The following is a 13,528-nucleotide window of genomic DNA, read 5'->3' on the forward strand; positions in this document are numbered from 1 at the left end:
AACTGAAGCTTAGCACTGCTCGCCGGCTAGTCCAGAAAAATTCACCTTCATCTCCTTTGAGGGTCTTCTTACTCTACCGAGCAGCCCTCCTTGTGTGAGGGTGAACAATACGAACAAAAAGAACCAAGGAAGAGGGCTCTGTCAGATTCGTTCACTCAGAATCGGTTGATTGTCTGCCAAAAAAAGTTTCTCACTTTCAAGAGGTTCTAAGTTTAAAAGTCTCATCTCTTTGTGAACATGTAAGAAAGAACCCTTGTCTGCACGTGTGTATGTGTACACGCACGGGCGTGGATGTGCGAAGGAAGAGTGAACACTGCACAGACACAGAAGCTATACTGCTCCTCTATTATTGTCTTCTATTTTTTGTGTTACAAACATCTTTTCACTTAAATAAAAATTGTTGCTATACCCTAAATAACAATAACCTTGTTGCTGAAACTTCCCATTCATTTTTACTTGCAGTAAGCGTACCTAGAAACTAGGCACATGTTTTAGTCAAACTACCTAATTTCCTGCTTGGACCAAGCATCTTAGCCTTTGTGCTCAATGACAAACCGATGTGCCTGCTTTCACACCTACCTCACAGGCTGTCATGATGGAAGGGAAAGAATGGTTATCTGATGATGTATGATGAGGAAATGCGGACCATACAAAGGGCCGATGAATCAGCTGTGCAATGAATCAGCTGTGCAACGCGGGCCTCACTGCCTTACAGCGGGGTCTCCTTCAACAGGACCTCAGGGAAGAATCTTGTGGTCTCTAATTTCCAGTCATTGCTGTTCTCCTATTCTTCTTGGAAAATAGGTTTTTAAAAAAGTTACATAGTATACAAATGCCCGGCGTTTAAGTGGAACACAGTGCCAATGCATTACCAATTATTCCAAGCCCACACATAAAACATACATAAAGTACTGTTTCTGAATTGCAATGTGCGTTCTACAAGGAGATATTTAAATCAGGATAGAAACAGCAGAGGTTTCTTCCTCGTTTGGATAGTACTTTAGGAAATAACAAGGAATGATAGCTGTTTTTCCTCACTATGTCAAAAGACGATGCCTTTCCCCATTTGTTTACCCTCTCCTCCAAAACGGACTGGGCTGAAGTTGTGTCCCATTAAGGTGCTTACCAGTACATTCCTGTAGAGTCGACATTATTTGGAAATTCTTTATGTAAACCCTATTCAGCATTTATCTAAACATAATATTAATATTTAAGTTTCTTAGATTCAGCCCTATAAAATAATATTATTATTATTGTGTGTGTACCTACCTCCAGTTTCCTGTAACAAAATATTAAAATTTGGCTGTAAATACGTAGAGAATAGAAAAGGTGAATTCCTCTCGTACAAAGAGCATTAACTGGATCATTGTGCTTCTTATGGAGAATTAGTGCAGCAATTTTTCCATAGATAAAAGAACCTCTTATCTTATGAAGAGCTGCATTAATTACAGACTGAAATTCTGTTTCACGCGTCCTCTTTCAGAGCCAAGGAGAGAGCAGAAAAAAATGTGTGCTGTTGGAAGTCGGTACTCCCATTTTCTTTTTCTTCTGGGAAAATAGCTTTTCTGAAAGGTAAATAGTACACAAATGCCATGAGTTTAGGTAGAACACAGTGCCAAAGCAATACTAATTATTCCAACAACAGCAGTAGCTATAACTTTAAAAGCAAAAAACAAATTTCAATGTTATGAGTAACTTTTCTGATCATAATAAAAGAAGATGAAATTTAATGTCAATAGCAGTATGAGTGTAGGAGGTAATTCTATTTCATTTTCTTTTCAGACAAAACAGAAATGGAACATGGTGATACAAGCAAATGAAAAAACCCAGGTAATAAAGAATATAGATATATCTACAAACTACACTGAGGCCAAAATCTTTGGTTTTAGAGCTATAAAAGGCAGTTTCCACTTTCTAGAATCTATATTAAGACCTATAGTTCTTATTTCCTCCCATTACCCTTATTGGGTGATGGCGACCAACCAATACATGGACATACAGGAGGAAAGCGAGAAAAATCTATTGACCAGACATTCCCTATGACAGCAATACTATTGTACAGACGAAATTTACCAATCCCTGCTTCCTGTTTTCTTTGCACCTCTTCATGAACTTTGTTCCCTTTCCTATTTAGCACCAACTCTTGCCTAGGCTTTGTCCAATGATTGGTTTCAGTCAAACTTAGTGTGTATGCAGGCCTGCCATATAGTATTGCTGCCTAAATGCTCAGAGTTGGGGAAAAATTCCTTCTTTGTTTATTTATACACCTATAAAGGAAGCCAGGATATTCTTATGCACTATTACTATAGACCACATTCTCCATACCATGTCCAGGAAAAGGATTGGGTCAAATAGAACACTTAGAAGATATTAAAGAATTAAAAGTAGCAGCAGAGAAGCCTAATTCTACCAGTGAAAACCCAAATAACAATCCTATGCTAAAAGCCCTGAGATAAACAAACATGTTGAATCCGTTAAAACAACTGAACACAATATATGGAACTGAGATTCACTGAAGTAAAGCCAGTTGCCCTTCGACGCTTGGAATGGGTTCACTATGCAAACGGTGTTGCCTGATGTAGTGGAAAGAGCCAAACAAACCTAGGTTTGAATTTCAGATATGCCATTGATTGGCTGGTGACCTCGGCAAGGACCCTTCTGATTCTCAGTACTCTCCCACAATGGGGAAAATGATACTTAACTTGCAGAGCTGTTGGTAAGGACAGAGCTATTGCATAAAGTGTCTAGAACAGTGCCTGGTATGTATCAGCTCAAAAGTAAGTAAGTTGCTTTTGTTTTTTTTTGTTATTAATTATCTTGACACACTACTTTTCCATCAAATGCCACTAATATTATAATGAATATGAAGACTCTATTGTATAAAAACTAAAATAATAAAATACCTTAAATTCAGAGACCACTTTTGATCCAAACAAAGTACTCAAAACCCATTTTTATTTCTCCTTTGATTAGTTCAGTAAAAGGAAAGGAATAATATCATGGGAAACATGAAAACGTCCAAGTACAGGTGCAGGAGTAGGACAGGCTATCACTGCCTGGCCAGTCTGGCTGCACCTCTTTCATCAGCCAATCCAGGCTATGTGAAGGAACAAAGTGGCGCCATGAGGGAGGTGGGCGAAAGGAAACAAGGAGAGAACTCTTCTCTTGTTAGGCCACCAGGGATGCCTCAAATGATCCCATCCACTACACACACGATGCAAATCAATTTGAGTCACACAAAAAAATTAAAGAATTTTGGAAAATGAGCAATTTACACAGAAGCTAAGAATTGAGGCAAAGATCTGGACTCCTCTCAAAAATCATTAAAAAAAATTTTGTCCAGAATTAGCCCAGTCATTGCTTCCGTTCTCAGCTTTTCTCAAGCTGTAGAAACAGAGCCAAACTTAGTTCCTTCAGGTTTCTTGTTGGCTACAAAATGATTTGAGGCCCTTCATCTCCTCCCTGGTGTTGCAATCCTTCTCTCTGCGATTGCCTCATCCACCACCTGCCTCACGCCAACACTTTGCCTACTATTTTCTTCTCTGTCCCTCATTCCTGTGTGGCCACTTGGCTGGCTTAGCAGCCGATTGGCTGAGAACAGCAGGCCGTCACGTGACCCAGTGGCTGTGAAGCACCCACGTCTGTGTTTTCCATGACGCACCTGCTGCCGTCACTTTGGCTCCCAAGTAAATAAATGGTCAAATCTTTTCCAAAAGTGGTTTTGACAAAGTACAGTTCAAACCACCAAAGATGTTGACAAATGGGCTGTTATCTAGGAGAGTGAGTAAAGCAACTCATTTGAATGACAAGAACAGATAAGGCCCACCTCCTTGTCCCCTTGCCTTTTTACATTGATATTCCATGGAGACAAAGGGAAAGGAGAAAAGGAAAGAAAGGCAGGTCTTTAGTTCTGGCTGTCCCAGGGTCAATTAGGATGCTGATCTGTGTGGCAGGTTTTTAGGTTCTCACCCAACTTCTTGGCTGCTATTCAAAGGATTTAACAGCGCGCTTTGTAAATAGTGGCGTACAAAGCCGGTCTAAAAATAGTACATTTCCAGGGTCTGAATTGGGTGAGTGGAATGAGTGGCAATGGCTGTATTGTACAAGACAGATTACAAGCAAGTTACTCGATGGTACTTGATATGCAGGGTTATTCACATGCTTCATCTGGTTTGGTTAAATAATGCAAACACATTTACCAACGTACATGATTGTTTTGTTTATTTGTGCTCTGGAGAGCTTGTGTGTGTTTATGACAGACAAATGTACATGTTCTATTTTCTGACAATCAAACAAAGCTCTCCCTGATGAGGTAAATAGCTGCGTTAAATAGTGGAGCCGACACTCCTGAGAATCGCTGATGTGACACTATGGTGGTTGTTAATGACAGGTTTCCTGCTGCGCTTGCTGCACCAAAGGATTTTTGCTGAAGGTGGGAATCAACAAGAGGCTCTGATAACTAGTGGGGTTGCTAGGTCTGCCTGAAATCTCTCTCGAAACCACGTGTCAAAGCTTGCGCCTCACTAGGAATTTTTTCACCGTGATAGCAGCTGTGCTTGTTCTTTCTGCCCCTTGCTTCTGTGGCTGGGCTGTGTTGGACAGTGAAGATGAGGTGCTGTCCCTAGACTAGGGCAGATGTTGCACCCAAGGCTGCGGAAGCCGGCGTCACAGAAGACTCAGGCTCAGGGGGGAGCCCAAAGGAATTTTAAATAAGAACATTATTTTCTGAAACGAAGATGCTGGGAAAGCGTTTTGCAGTCTTTTGAAAGCAAAAACCACTCCTCCTAATGTTTTCGGCTGCAAGTGGTGGTTGTTCCTGTATATTTCGAGGAGAGAAATTTTCTCATACCAAAAGACAATATAATCATTTCCTACATAAATACTTGTCTCTCAGGCAATTTGGAGACTTGTTTATTCAACACAATGTGGAAACTCTTGGGTGAAGCCCTCCGTCATTCTGGCAGGTCGATTTCCTCGTAGAAGACGGAAACTGAGGACAGGGACAGCTCTGAAGGAGGTGGACTAGGGAAATACGTCACGGAGAATAAAATAAGCCAGCCCGTCACTTTGGCAAACATTTCTCTTACCCCAATTTCATGACTTTACCTCGGTATAGTCTTGGGTAAATTGGGTCTGACAGTCTCGCAGAGTGCACATATTGGCACTCTTCCCTACTTATGCTGTACGACTTTGGAAAAGTTGCGTAAACTCTGATTCCCCAGTTTCCTCATCTGTAAAACAGTGAGAATAGTACTCACCTCATTAAGTCCGTTGTTGTGAGGATTAAATTAGGTACTGTAAGTAAAACACTTGGCCCCTGGTAGTAAATGAAACGATGCTCATTACAATGGGAGGCAATTAGACAGCATCCCAGGCATAACCTCTCACCTGCCTAACAATATCCTAGTCTCCCTCAAAACAGGTATCATCTCACAGGCTGAACACTATGCAAATGTCTAATTCCCTTTGAGAATTACCACCATCCTCATTATTGTTATCCTGGTGTTCAAGAATGAACACTCTAGGAACCATTAGATCAGAATTTCCATTACCTGTCATTTCCCTCTTTACCACCAACTATATGATAATGAAAGTTAGGTTCTCTTTAGAGCTGTCTTGGAAGATAACATAAACCATTATTTTGGCCATTCTGGAATTTCCTCAGTCTGGCTTTTTTTCTTATGCTAAGGAATTATGATTTTTTTCAATAAGGTAGAGATTTACTTACATCCCTAAAGATTCAGGAAAACAATATAAATTTCATCTCTTGTTTGAGACTGAATTTTTTAGGCAAATGAAAGAATATAACTAAATAGACTTTTGGGGGACACACCCTCAGGCATGAACAAAGGGAGCTCTGGAGGAGCCCTAAGGTAGTTATAGAGAAGTGAGGAGCCAAATAACTTCCTAAAAGTCATGGTCATAGCCACAACACTCACCCACTGTGTTTGTACCGTTAAGAAAGGCGTAGGAGGCCGCGCTATAAACAGAAAAATCAAACTGTGCAAAACAAAATGTGGATGGTATTCTGCTGGTAATTATTTTCAAGATTTGCTTCCAGTATCTGTGCTACAGTGTTCTAAACTTATTCCAGGAAGAAGGATCATTGTTACTACTACAACTTTTAATGATCATCATCCAAAGTTAACTAAGTTCCTATAAACAAGATCTTCTCAGCAAAATATACAGAAATATTGGAATTGACCAGTTTACAAAATTTTTACATCCCTATACTTACAGATCATATTGAAAAGACAAAGCACTTTGAAAACTGTCCGAGTTTCATTTTCACTGGCCACACTGAACGAATTCTTTGGCTTTCTCTTCAGAGGGGGCACAATCTTGCCTCTAAAGGGCTTCTGTTCTCAAAAGGATGAAACGTACAACACAGCAATTAAAAGAATGAGACTTTCTCTTTCAATTCATTTGAGATTTGTTTTGTTTTTTTGTTTTGTTGTAAGCCTATCTACTAATATGCTGACCGTGTTCTAGGGGTCTGATGGTGTTCTGAGAGGCATTAAAAACTAACCCTGTGCTCATGGATCTTGTTGAGGAAGAAATGATTTTCATCTAAAAACCACTCAAGACAGTGTCCATAAGTGCCCAATTACGTTTAATCAGCCACTAAAATAGTGGAAGAGATCACCAAAGCTATGGACAGTCAATACTAGGGTAGGCTGGTATGGCAGAGAAGCAGTATTTAGTGAAGGTAGATGAGGGTGGCTGTTATGGGCAGAATTGTGTCCCACCCCTTGTACCTCCCAATTGGTATGTCAAAGTTCTAACACCTAGTACCTCAGAATGTGACTATATTTGGAAATAGGGTCTTTAAAGAAGTAATTACGTTAAAATGAGGTCATTAAGATTGGCTCTAATCCAATAAGACTGGGGTCCTGCTAAGAAGAGGAGATTAGGACACAGACACACACAGAGGAGAGACCATGTGAAGACACAGGGAGAGGATGGCCATCTACAAGCCGGGGAGAGAGGCCTCAGAAGAAACCAACCCTGCTGACACCTTGATCTCAGACTTCTAGCCTCCAGAATGGTGGGAAAATAAATTTCTGTTGTTTAAGCCACCGAGTCTGTGGTACTTTGTTATGGCAGTCAATGTAGACTAATAAGGTAACTTTGAAGGATGAGTAGGATTTATTTAGGCAGAGAAAAGGGGACAAATGGGTGCTATACTTCTCTCTCTCCTAATTCTTATTTGCATTTTATTTTACTTGTTGGACTGAGGTCTTACCATCAGGTGTAGAAGTTAGGAGATGGTGGGGAGAAGGGAGATGGGAAAGGAATTGGAGAAGGGAGAGGTGGAAGCGGAGAAAAGAAAGAGACTATTTGACACCACACTACACTGTTTTGCTAGAGATCATCAGATATGGAAAAGCAACAAAAAGCAGCAACTACAGAAGCAGTGAGCAGTTTTAAAACTAATGGATGACATTAAGCATAAGGAGCTGCAGAGTGTTTAACAAGATTATCGAAAATCTGAAATTTATCTGTACTCAATAAAGAAGTCTTTATTGCTTGCTCGTCGCCTCCTGATAAGTTCAACCTTTATCTTCTGAAGATAGATTCCAATATTATCATTATAGTTATGACTTATGTGATATTTATAACACCCCAGGGTTGCCTTCCTGCCACATTATTTTTGCACCGTTGAAATACGTTTTTTTTACAATGGATATAAGTGATGTAAATGTAATATGGAAGCATTTATATCAGTAGCAAAGACATGGATGGGCTATTTAATCAAATAGGACATGTCACTCAAGTGATTCTCATTACCCATTAAATATTTCCCAGTGATTCAAGGGTTTTCATGTGGTTGAGAAACATAGTAGGGACAAATGCCAATAGCTGAAGATAAAATGCTGCCTCGAATCTAAGCTGCTCATCTAGGAGAACCCTGAAACTCGTCATATATATTCTACTACCCAGACATAATTTGTTTTCAGTGGTGATGTAAAGAAATTTGTGCTTAAGTGACCACAAGTACATCTGTGTTTCTTAAGGAAAGAGCTTCTGTTTGGTCTAAGCTCCTGTGAGTACTTTAGTCTCAGTAATGAATTTAGAGAAGTATGTTTCATTCATTACAATTTTGCAAGTTGTGTTTGGGGGTGGGCAGGAAATAGAATTGCTTATGAAGGCTTCTATACTCTGATCTAAACCATCTGAAAAGTATTTGGTGGGGAGAACATTTCTTCCTTTAGAACTCTCTTTTTCGTTCTCCCTAGGTTGGAAAGGCCTGGATGCCTTCAGGGGTCCCTCCCTGGCCGAGGCCTGTGGGTTTGCCATAGAGGTTACTGCCTTGGGTGGCTTGTAGCCTCTGAGGGTCTTGCCGGGCCCTGCCTCCGTCTGCTAGCTCTGCCTTGCATGCTCATTGTAGTTGACGCTTTGGTCCAGATTCATGCTCTGCGCTCACTTTCTTGGTCTGGGTGCTTTGACCAACTTGAATTCCTACACTGCCCTCACCAAGTGCCACTTTGATCAGCTTCCTATAATCAGGGGACAGTCTTCTTATTCTCATGCCCAGCCCTAGTTCTTGAAATCCCAGCCTGAGCCCTCTGCTTTCCCAGGAGAAAAAGGTAAACATGTAAAATATCTTGAGTGCTTTTCTTTGTATCTCTGTCAATAGCATAGTGCTCAGCTCAGTAAACATTTACTGCATGAGAGGAAGGAAGAAAGGAAGGAAGGAAGGAAGGAAGGAAGGAAGGAAGGAAGGAAGGAAGGAAGGAAGGAGGAAATATTGGCTTTATGCACGATTGCTACTCTTGAGATATGGTCTGCAGCAGTAGAAAAAAGCCAGCTAAGTTTCTGCGGCAATTCTGTTCTAGTATTCTCTTTGATCGTTAGCCCCAACTTTTACCTCCTAACCACCTGCTATCTGTAGATAGCATTTTTCTCCATAGAAGGATTGTTCCTGCCATCCTATCACCAGAAATAAGGAATTTCCCAAGGGTGGACAGATACATTTCCGAGAACATAGCAAGAAGCCAAATTTAGGAAGGACAAGGAAGTACACAGCCTGCCTTATTTATCCCAGTGGTGTTGCTATTGCCAAATACTCTGTTAATCCTAATGATTTCCATTTCAGTTATCATAAGGCCCTACATACCCCAGAATAATCTGAGTAATTGTCCCCAGTTCTTCTCTTAGATTCATCATATTGGTATGAGAGGAAGGAAAAAGAAAAATAACAGCCCCATTATGTGACAGGTAATGGGCTAGTTACCGATAGAAAACACATTTTAGAATGGCTGCCCAGCCTACAAGGATCCCCTCAGGTCACCACAGTGTGAGTCCCTTCAGCCATGTGTACCCTAAGTCTACTGCTCCCTCCCAACTGTCCCAGCCACCATCCACTCATGCCACAGTGAACTCCAGTCATAAAGTAAGGAACCAGACTCTCCTGTGAGACTTTGGAATTGGGGTTATGGGATTCCTGTTCCCTCTGTGTTAGTGTCTTCGAAAGAGAAGGCATAAACTCAAAAGCCATGGGCAGTCACATTCTGTCAGCTCTGTTGGGTTAGAAGAGAGAAAGCTAGTCCTCACGAAAGGAGAAAAACACCAAATATACAAAGAGAAGATACAATCGCTCCTGATGGCTTTTTATGTCTTGGTTCCAGCCTCATTATAAGGCTCAGCTGAATTCTTGACTTTAAAAATGATGGCATGGGGTCGGCCCTGTGGCTTAGCAGTTAAGTGCGCCGCTCCACTACTGGCGGCCCAGGTTCAGATCCCGGGCGCGCACCGACGCACTGCTTCTCCGGCCATGCGGAGGCCGCGTCCCACATACAGCAACTAGAAGAACGTGCAGCTATGACATACAACTATCTACTGTGGCTTTGGGGAAAAAAAAAAAATGATGGCATGTTACTGTAACCTTATAATTAATTCTCTTTCTGTCTCAATCTCTCTCACTTTTTTTCTTAAACTAGCTCAGGTTGGTTTCTGTTACCTGGAATGAAAGGAATCCTGACTAAGAAAGCAATGTACGTGCTTCACTTAACGTGATTTTCACAACAGGTGTGCGAGGTATTTTTTATCTCTATTTTACAGATGAGGGAACTGGTATTAACTAGGTCGAATAGGCCTTATTGCCTTGCACATTTCGGGGATGGGCGTTTGAACTCAAGTTTTGTGGCCTCTGAAACCTGGGCTCTTTCCACTGGGCCCTTGTCCCTTTGGAGATGCTCTGACAGCTGGGAGGGGCTTCCTGCAGGGCCTCAGAGACATGCTAAAGTTTGTAATCCTTGAGGTAACAAAGATTCCACGTAGCACAATCACCCCCTGGCTGGAAGCCAGTTTCTGCCTGTTCTGCCTGCCCTTCCCCATTGGGAACAGACGTATTCTTCTAGGGCTGGAAGAGCTGCTCCAAGGCCCCACAGAGCAGTGACCCTCCTCTAAAAGAAACAAAATCAAGTCCAAAATAGTGTTCGTCCTGTGGATGATTTCTGACCTCTGTCAGTGAGCAGGGTCCTAGGGCACCTGAGCTTGTTGCACTGCAAAGGGTCTTCCCTTGCATAACGCTCAGAATACTCCTTCCACTGGAAAATTTGACCAAGACGGGTCAGTCTATTCTCTCCCAGGAACACAGGATCCTTTATCCTTCCACTGAAAGCTGTTTTCTGATTCACTTGGTGATTAATTATTTGGAATCCATTATTTGGATCCGGCTGGAGAGATGAGGATGCTGCTCCTGTGGGGCTGAGGCCTGTGTTTGGCCAGAGAAGTGCTCTGGGGCCCCTGTCTTGCCCAGGGCCTTTGGTACCTTGATATTTTCATAAGAACCTGTTATATGTTAAAGACATGGACATATTTCCCCTGGTCTTCCTAATGACTTGGGTGATCACTAAATGACCTATTTTGTGCTCAGGGTAGAAACAGAAGTTATGATTCTCCTTCTATGGATCCTGAGCCTAAGTATTGGGGCCAAGTTCTCTGTGTTGGAATTGCCTGCCTTTTGAGGCAGATCCAGAGTAATTCCACACAGATGGAAATTGATTTTTTTTTTTCCTGTGTGATAATTCAGATGGCTGGTCAATGATTGCTGGAGCCATAGTAGCATGGCCAAGGTTTACAAAAGGGGAATAATAATTACAGTTTGGAGATCTTTCTCCGCTCCCATGTCCATCTTCAGTTCCCTCTCCCACCTGACAAAAGTTGGAGACAAAGTGGTGGCCAGTTCAAGGATCTGGATTAGTGGTCCATGTTCCACTGATAGTTTTCTCAAGTAAAGGAGACTAAGATTAATGTTAGGTTCATCTCACTTTAGTATCTGACACAGAGTCATCTCTGAATAAATGTTAAAAGGATGAATTACAATAATAGATTATAAATCATTGAATAAAAAAAGAATCTATGATACATCATGATACTCAATGAAAGATAGAGATAGAGACAGAAGTAAGAGAAAGAGAGCAAAAGGGAAAATTCTTCGTTATAGAAGAATAACAGCTAATAAAGTAGAAGAGATAATAGGATCAGAAAAGTCACTATTTTGCAATCCCAATGTAATATTTGGTCCAGGCAAGGATCATCAATAAATGCTAAAGACATTGGGTAAAGGATTGTTGGGAAAGAAGTTATTCACAAGTCTCAAAATATCAACTACCAGATTACTTATTAATCACCAAGGGGAAAGGTTACCTTAACATAGAGAAATATAGCAAATAATATCTTAACCAAGCTGATACTCAAAATCCCACCAATTATGAGACAGAGTGACATTATGTCCCTCCTGATATGGTACAGTCAGAAGTATACAACAATATCACCTATTAATATTTTGTCAAAAATATTTAAACTGAATCTATGAGGAAACAACCACACAAATTTAAAATGCTAGACATTCTATGAAATAAATGACCTGGACTTTTCAAAAAAAAGTTAATTTCATGAAAGACGAACAAGTGAGGGAAGTGGTTCTAGATTAAAGAAGCCAAGGAGACATAACCAAATCCAATGTGTGAACCCTGAATGGATCCTGGATTTAAAAAAAGTTTATAAAGGACATTTGGGGGTCAATTAGATAAATCTAAATATAGAGTATACATTAGATGATACTAATCAATATTAAACTTCTTTTGTGTAGTAATGATTCTGAGGTTATAAAAGAGAATGTTCTTGTCTTAGGAAGTACATCTTGAAGTATTTAGGGATAAAGTGTCATGATGCAATTTATTTTCAAATGGTTCCGCAGTAAATTTATACATATAGTACACATAGTGTATATATGTGTGTACAGAGAGAGAGAGAAAGTAATTCAAGCAAAATATTAACAATTTTTGAATCCAAGTGAAGAGTATATACTTATTTTACTACTTTTTCAACTTTTTTGTGGGTTTGAAAATTTTCAAAATAAATTGCAAGGGAAAAAAGAATGAAAAATGAACGACTTTCACCTTATGAATGAATGAGAAAGCACTGAAAGTGGTTCTTTTCCTGAAATAGGTCAGAGAAATTGGAAAGTTAGGCAGAATAAACCGGCAATAGAATCACTGAATGTCATAAATTGAAGGGTCTTGACAGTCCAAGGATTAGACTGGTTCTGAGAAACGAACTGCAAGAAAAAGTTTTCTGGTTAAAAAAATTAGGGAAACGATGCATACTCTATCTGCTTCTTGCAGAACTACAATGAATATTATTAGCATACTAAAGTTCTGAGTAAAGTGTGTAATTTTAACGTCACAATTCCTAAACTTATTTGACGATGGAAACTCTTTTTTTTTTTTTTTTTTTGTGAGGAAGACCAGCCCTGAGCTAACATCTGATGCCAATCCTCCTCTTTTTGCTGAGGAAGATTGGCCCTGGGCTAACATCTGTGCCCATCTGGCTCTACTTTATATGGGACGCTGCTACAGCATGACTTAACAAGTGGTGCGTCGGTGCGCGCCCGGGGTCCAAACCTGCGAACCCTGGGCCACCGAAGCGGAGCTCGTGCTCTTAACAGCTGTGCCACTGGGCCAGCCCCTGGAAACTCTTTTTTAAAATGTTACCCTCATTCATTTCCTTAGAAACAATGTCCCCCAGAATAACCCTAGAGAAACCCTGATCCAGCTCAACAGCCTTATTTTACAGGTGAAGAAACAAAAGCTGGGACTGGTTAATTTTCTCAAGGTTGAAGAACTGAGTCAAGAACTCAGGTCTCAGGAAGATAATGCACAGACAATGCTTATTGGTATTCACAGAGAAGGAGAAAGTGTTTCTTATAAAAATCATGCATATTGAAATATTTAACACCATTTCAACCAACGAAAACCCCATATTTTATCCCACTTATAGATGTTCTACATATAGGATCTGTTTTGCAAACATGACACCTTTGTTTATAACCATGGAGACATATGTTGTTTATTCCTAATATTGTACCGTACGTGGGAAAATGAAATGCCTTCTATAAGTGATGCTAATTTAAGTTTCATCCTGTTATATGGACTAAATATCACATGGAATTGTGATGGAAAAGCACTGTCTTAAATTGCACCATTTACTCTAACAATTGTGATAGGCTAAGGGGAAA

This window comes from Diceros bicornis, chromosome 11 (genome assembly GCF_020826845.1).
Source record: "Diceros bicornis minor isolate mBicDic1 chromosome 11, mDicBic1.mat.cur, whole genome shotgun sequence".
Taxonomy (NCBI): domain Eukaryota; kingdom Metazoa; phylum Chordata; class Mammalia; order Perissodactyla; family Rhinocerotidae; genus Diceros; species Diceros bicornis.